This window comes from Triticum urartu, chromosome 3, assembly GCF_003073215.2.
Source record: "Triticum urartu cultivar G1812 chromosome 3, Tu2.1, whole genome shotgun sequence".
In the NCBI taxonomy this organism is placed as follows: domain Eukaryota; kingdom Viridiplantae; phylum Streptophyta; class Magnoliopsida; order Poales; family Poaceae; genus Triticum; species Triticum urartu.
Window position 1 is genome coordinate 543418194 of NC_053024.1, and position 7625 is coordinate 543425818.

At 44.4% G+C, this 7625-nt stretch overlaps 1 pseudogene; it reads left to right on the forward strand.

Moving 5' to 3' along the window:
- The first annotated feature begins 520 nt into the window (after nt 1-520).
- On the forward strand, nt 521-5733 carry LOC125546941 (annotated as a pseudogene).
- The last annotated feature ends 1892 nt before the right edge of the window (nt 5734-7625 follow it).

The following is a 7625-nucleotide window of genomic DNA, read 5'->3' on the forward strand; positions in this document are numbered from 1 at the left end:
GCGCAAGCATGCAGTTTGCATGGTTAAAGTGAGGTTAGCTGAGTCCTAGTTTTAAATCCGTAACCCCTCTGCTGTTAAGACGGCGCAACAGTTTGAGCATGGACCAGCTGAAGATAATTGGATGCGGAACCGATATTCAAATCGCGCCCCACCTGCTGTGTTGCGCACATGCGGTGTGTACGCAGCCCGCGGAATTGCTAGCACCGGTAATTTTTTTTGTTCAAACGTTGAATCGGTGGCATAATCATGGTGAAAATGCAATGGATTACCTGAACAGGAGATCCACGGCGAGTGAGATGAAGGAGACCGATAATTTTTCAGTGACGAGTGAACTCTGCGGAGGGATCAGGATTGGCTTTCCTTTGGAGAGCTCGCATGTCGCCACCGATGCTAGATGGAGAGAGATCTGGAACTCATCTGCGGACGACCCCACAAGTTAGCCAAATACTTGGAGGAACTATTTGAGAGCCCACATGTCAGTATGAGCTTGAAGTCCACCTACCACATTTTCACACCTCAGATGGAGGTACTCCTCGTAGGTCTCATATAAGGCCGACCCCACAAGTTAGTGAGAGACTTAGAGGAATTAGTAAATGAGAGCCCACTTGTCAGTGTCGTGGACGGTCAAGTGAAGTCGACCTACCACATCTCGTCACACCCAAAAAACATGCCCATCTCTCATGCGTCGCAAAACTCACCCCACCTATCAGGTTATTCTTCTCCTGCACGCAAAAAAATGAAGTAGCCTCTCTCTTTCTTTCTCTCTGTCTCCCTCTCTCTCTCTCTCTTTTCTCTCTCTCCAGATTCAAAATCATTGAAGGGGATCCCTTCACAATTTAGAAAGGTGTGACTTCCGAACAATCAGCGCATAAGATTCGGCAATCAAAGGTTAGTAAAAAATTTATCAACGCACCTTTTGCGTGGCGATTCCTGATACACGAGATTCAATTCGTTGATGAATTTGTTGTGGTCGGGATTCATAGAATAAAACTGTTTAGTTTTACACTGTAGCTTTGATTTGAATTTGTTTTTTGTTTTGTATCCTCTCGTCCTTGTAATACGAGGTTGTTACTTTTGTTAGGTTTCATGGTTATCTTTGTGTTAAGTGTTGCACAAGCAAATTAGCATTAGAGGATCTCACTTTGGTTGAGGTTGTAGTTTAATGAAAAATTAATATATGTATATATTTATATTTGTTAATTACATAGAACTAAAAATATATCTCTATTGATAATGACTTCGAAAAGTTTTAACACTGATACTGTAGGTTTATAACCTTTATATTTTTTACGTCTCTTTTTCGGGGCAGATGTTCAGGAGTGCGTCATCTGGTCAGGACAACAGGGACGGTCGGTCTTTGAACGACATCAACAAGGATTATGGGAGGCAGGTAATAGTAAGGCAGTTGAACATTAGTGTTTGGTCTTTTATTCCTGGGACGTTTGCTGTCAAGGTGTCACCACTGAGAACACCAAATAGTAGATCATTAACAACAACAAAAATGATTTATATATCCTGGATGAATGCTGTAATATTTGTTTATCATGTGCATCTACTTTGCAGTTGAGTATCGAGAGGTGTAAGGAAAAAATTACTACAAAACGAGAAGAAGATCAAGGATGCAGATGTTGTCAAACACGCACATGCCATGCGGGCTGGAATAATTGGAGTTAAGAGTGAGATACAAGTTCTTGGCAAACACCCCAACCAAGAGCATGGTGTGCAACAGACACCTGCCAAGAGGAGCATTCTAAGCAGCATAGACTCCTCTAAGCAGATTGTCCAGGTAACGATGAAAATTTCAAACGCTGGTTTTAACATATGTGGAAGTTTTAGTCGCACGTGCCTCTAATTATTTTTTGGTTTGAAGGCACAGATGCCCACAAAGGCGCAGAGCGGGCGTTGTGACGGCCCAGCGTTTGTAGACGGTCATAATGAAGAGGTGCAGGGTAACAGAATTTCCTTTGATGCAAGCAGAAGGATCATTGGCAACAAAAGCATTGGTGTTCAAGGATTCGGTACGGTTTGCACAAGCAAGAAGAGCCTAACGACAAAATCAAACATAGGAGCAACAAGCGCTACCATACAGCAGAATCAAAAAGCAATACACGTGACAGTATATACGAACGTGCAACAACATTTAAAGCAAATGTATATTTTTTGTGAGTAATTTTTTCTTTGTTTTCGTCTGGTATATTTAAATTGCAGTATCTTCCACACACAGGTGTACGAGGAAAGAAGCAAGTATCGCAGTAGTCCACTAATTGATGAAAACATAAGGCAAGGTCCTTTGAAAGGATCACCTATGGCGTTCAACATGAGGGGTCCTTCCAAAGGATCTCCGATGGCATTCAAAATTGTCAGCGAAATCACCAATGCACGGAGGTTGTCGCCAAGATTTGCTGGACAAGAGAGGCATGGGAAAACAAAGGTGACGTCGGAACTATGCTTTTTCAATTCAACACACAAACAGTTTTATGGGAGAACAGGGTAATGTGGAAAACAGGAGGACGGCTGTCTGTCTTGTACGGCTATATGTGCAGTTGTTATTTTATATAGGTTGTTGTTGTGCGTCTCCGGTTGTATGGTGTAAACAGAAGCACATCTATGCCTCTTTGTGCAGATGTGTGTGTAGCATGGTCACATTCATGATGTGAACAGTGCCTTTGGTGTACTGTTTATACTCGGTGAAGAGGCACGGGTCTGGTTTTGGTATACCAGATGAGCCCTGATGAGTCATATAAATCTTTTGTTTAGAAATTAAAAAATGCATATGCTGCTCTGGGTATCTAATTATGTTTCTTGCCATGTGTTCAGGATTTGGCGGAGGGGATAACAGATGAGGGGAAGAAATGTCATAGTTCTCCATCCATTTCGAAGGAAACGCAGCGTTCACAGCAGCAAGTAGCGTACAGCGCCAGCACGGATTGCATGGTAGAAGCAGCACAGTCCCTTGGTTGCTCGAGTGCCGGAGAAACAGGGAGCAACATTGCACAATCCAACATTGGAGATGCAGACTCATTTATGGATTTGGTCGTGGCAAGCAGAAACAATTCTGCTGCGCGTGACAAACAACAGAGCAACAGCAGCTCCACTGTAAGTGGACCTGTGGCTGGTGATGAGATTGATGTCGTCAGAAGTGAATGCGATCAGACGAACGAAGACACGGTAGACAGAATCATCATGGCACTGCCGACCATTGTAGAGAAAGAAATGGATGACATGTTTAAAGATTTCATATACCCAACGATTCAGGAGGTCACCGACGCGGTTGAACCAGAAGGTGGTATGGTATTCGGATCATTGGATGAGTGCTTTTTCTTTTTCTGCAGATATGCTAGAAAGGTTGGGTTTGCTGCCAAGCGATCAACGAGCAGAAGATCAACATATGATCAATAGCTTGACAAGCAGGTTTTTCAGTGCACCAAGGAAGGGCAGAATAAAACAACTGAGAGACATGTTAAGGAGAGAAGGAGCAACTGCTTGATCCGGACAAGCTGCCCAGTCCAAATAACAGCCAAGAGGGATACAGATAGGAGGAAATGGTATCTGAAGAATGTGCATCTAGAGCACAACCACGAGCTTCACCCATCTAATTGGATGCTGAAGATCATGAGATTCTATAAGAAGATGACACCTCAGGAGAAATTCTTTATACAAGTGCTGCAGAAGGCGAGGTTAGAACCAAGGAAGGTTATGCAGATTTTTGCTGCCATGGGGAAATCGAGGCGAGAAATTATGTTCGACACGATTGACATACGCAACATTGCATGCCGGGATAGGGCTGGAGAGCGTGGCACTGATATCGCAGACACCATGAAACTGTTTGCTGATATGCATAGGCGGAGGCCGGGATTCCACCATGTGGAAGAGACAGAGAACAATGTAGTGCGCAGCCTGTTCTGGACAGACCCCTTGTGTAAGATGAATTGTGATCTATATGGATATTTTGTGTCTTTTGACACCACATTCTCTACGAATATATATGGCTTGCCATTTGCACCAATTATAGGTGTCGACAACCACGGGTCGACCGTCCTATTTGGAGTAGGCCTTTTGAAGGATGAGAAAATAGGGTCATTCAAGTGGCTCCTAAGCACGTTTTTCGAGGCAATGGGAGGTAAAGAGCCGAAATACATAATTACATACCAGGACCAGGCGATGAAGACTGCAATAAAGGAACCTCTTCCGAGGATGAGTCACAGGTTCTGCTGGTGGCATATTAGGAAGAACCTAAAGGAAAATAATGCAGCAGTGTTTGCACAGCACCCAGGGATGTCTGATGATATATTTCGAATCGTCAAAAACTCACTAGATCAAGATGAGTTTGAGCGTGCCTGGAAAGCAGCAATTTCTCTGCACAAGGCGGAAGGCAACAAACATCTGAACACGCTATGGGAACTCCGAAATTTTTGGGTGCCGGCCTACTTCAAGGACTGTTTCTATCCTTTCTCGTCAACAACCACTCGCAGTGAGAGTACGAATTCGATGTGGAAGAATTACGTCGACCGCAAGGACACTATAAAAAGGTTTGTTGTTGCATATCACACGATTCAGCAAAATTGCCTTGCCACGCTTGACAAGAAAAGATACTGAACAGAAGAGAAGGCGCCATCACTAGAGACGGGTTTTCCGATTGAAAGACAAGCAAGTCAAGTATACACGAATGAAATTTTCAAGAAATTCCAGCTGGAGCTACGGAACCGGACTTACTTCAAGTGCTCTGATCTGGCAAGGGGGAGGCAGTATTTTTAAAAAAAGATTATTGATCCTGGAGATAAAGTGTGGAGACCTTATCCCGGTGAGGAATTTGACAGGTCTGAGTTCAGGGTAGATGTGGATGAGCAAAAAGAAATATACAGTTGCAGCTGCAAGAAAATGAGTAGGGATGGCATTCAGTGCTGCCATGTGCTTAAGGTGATGGACCAAACAGGCATGATCGATCAACTTCCAAAATCCTTTGTCATCCCCAGATGGACCAGGAATCTATCAGAGAGTGTGAAAGTTCTGTCTACAAGTCAAGGTGATAGCATGACCATACAAGACGATGAAACTATGAGATTCGGCCTCGCTTACGCTGAGTTGTCAGATATCTGTTCAAATACATGCAGAAAAGAGAAGGCATACCGTGTGCTCCGTGAATGTACGGTAGATATGAAAATAAAAGTCATGGCGGCACTTGCCGAGGAACCAGACACAGGCATTCTTGTCGAAACTCTCAAGACCCCTCCCATGAGTGGCTCAAAGGGTGCGAAAAAAGGAGATTGAATCAAAGCTGGTTCTGAGAAGAAAGGAAAAGGCTACAAAGCCGCAACCAAGTGCGGCCGCTGTCGAGAAAAGGGTCATAGGAAAAAAAACTGTCCGGATAACCCAGAAGTGCAGGAGAGGATGAGGATTGAAGAGGAAAAGAGGAAATCGCAGCAGGAGAAGAGGGCAAGGTTAATGAAATGGCCGACAACACCGACAACACCATCGAGGACATCAAACGGCTCAGGACAATGCACTCCAAGCCCAGGAGGAAGATGTCAGACGCCCGCAATTCCAACGACCCCACTGACAGCAGGGAGCATTTACCAAAGTCTTGCATCTACGCCAGAATCAAACATCACACAAGCCAGGCACACAGAATGCGTGCAGGGAAGCCCGGGACAAGGCACGGAATCTGCACAGTCCATTTTCAGAAAGGAAAGGTCTGAGTGGAGACTTTTTGGTACCGGAGAACAGTACGAATAGAAAAATTAAAAGGTAATAATGCAGCTTAAACAGGACATGAGCAAAAAATAGTGATGACCGCAATATTTTGCTTTGTTCTTATGTATGAATATTAATTTTACAGGTAAATAGGTTGAATAGCTACGTAGAAGGGTGGGTTTGCACAAGGGTCGAGAAGGAAGAATGGATTGTTGAACATTCAAAAACAAGGCCGCACGTGGAGCGATGAAATAGCAAGAAATTGGTGGGGATTGTTCATTTTCTTGTGCTTTGGTTATAAGAACGGGTTGTAAGTTAATTTGCTGCAGTTATAGAAACAAAACCAATTTAAATAAGAACGCCTTTTGCTTCTTTATGTATTTTTTACTCGGCGGACGAAAATATCAGCGGCACAGGTTTCCTTGTTATTTTCCGCAGCCGCATCGGTTTCTGAACGTGGATGTTGTAAGCATACAAGCATGCTTCTCTGCTGCGTGACAGAGAGATAAAATTAACCTAAGGGCACAGGCAGCCACGGCCATGCCACCGGTGAGTGTTCAACCGTGACTCTCACGGTTGCATCATCACGCCCGCTGTTATGGAACGAAAACGTTTTTAAGCACAGAATCTCGGTTGTGCTTCTGGGGCTGCATAACTGTGGCTTTCGTGGTAACTGTTCCTCGCCTGTTCTAACGCATGTTCTTTCTGTTATGAATGCATGACTGTAAGTAGTTCAAATAACCGTGCTTGTGATGCGTGTCCAACCGTGCCTCATGTGCCTTCACGCGGTGCTTCTGTGATGCAAAGATTTCAAACACAATGGGTCACGGTTGTGGTTGCGTTTCTGTTTTACAAATGGATATAGTGCCTGGCAGTAGGTTCACGGCGTTTGCTGTTGCTACTAAGGCACGTGGAATCATGGCCGTGCCTGTGTGTGGCATGTAGAACAGTGCTTTACAATGCCGAAGGCAGGACCGTGTGCTCGTTCTTGAAAAGCCATGGTTCTGCCATCACTTCATTCACTTGGTTTTGTCCGTGCTTTAGCAGAATCATCTGCAAAGCAAAGGCACGGCCTTGAATCTTCTAGTTACTTAATTGTAACACGCACGTTGGGTTTCCGCAATTAACGCACAAATGTGACTCCACGTAAAACACAAGCATGCCTCCCTGAGGAGCTTTACCTTGCCACTCCTGGTTATAGATCAACGGATGCATTTGGAGCACAAAGAGACACGAAGGTGACCTCTGACTTGAAACACTGACACACTTGATGGTTCGTGCATTTGAGTTAAAATCTTACAAATAAAACAATTGTAACACGGACAGTCGTCCGATTATATTAGGTTTCCGTAATAATCGCACAATCGTGACTCCGGGTAATAATAAACCATGCCTCTCCACCGACTCATTGTGAATACAATTAGAAAACCTCTGTGCGTGACTCTATGTAATTAGAAGACCGTTGAGGGTTGTATGCCCATGCTTGTGACCCTTGACACTAAAACACAGAGTAAACACCCGTGCCTCTATGATGTATGCACGTGCTTATGCCCGTACAAGGAAATACGCTTTTAAAAACAGGGTCTCTCGTATAGCCCATTCCTTGCCTCACAGAGTAAACGCCCATGGCTGTGTGTAAGACTAAGGTTAGCGTGACTCTATGTAATACCACAAACCATGCCTCTACGCGCTTCATGCCCGTGCCTGTGATAATTGTGATCCCGCATAAAACGCAAGCATGCCTCTCTGGGCCTCCATACCGTGCCTCTCCTGGTGTTAGAGTCAATGGAGTCATCTGGAACACAAAGAGACAGGAACGTAGACATGAACTGTTGTACATGCCTGTGTGGCACATAGAACAGTCCGTCACAATGCCAAAGGCAGGACCGTGTGTCTGGTACATGACAATGCCAAGCTATACATGTGTCTGGTAC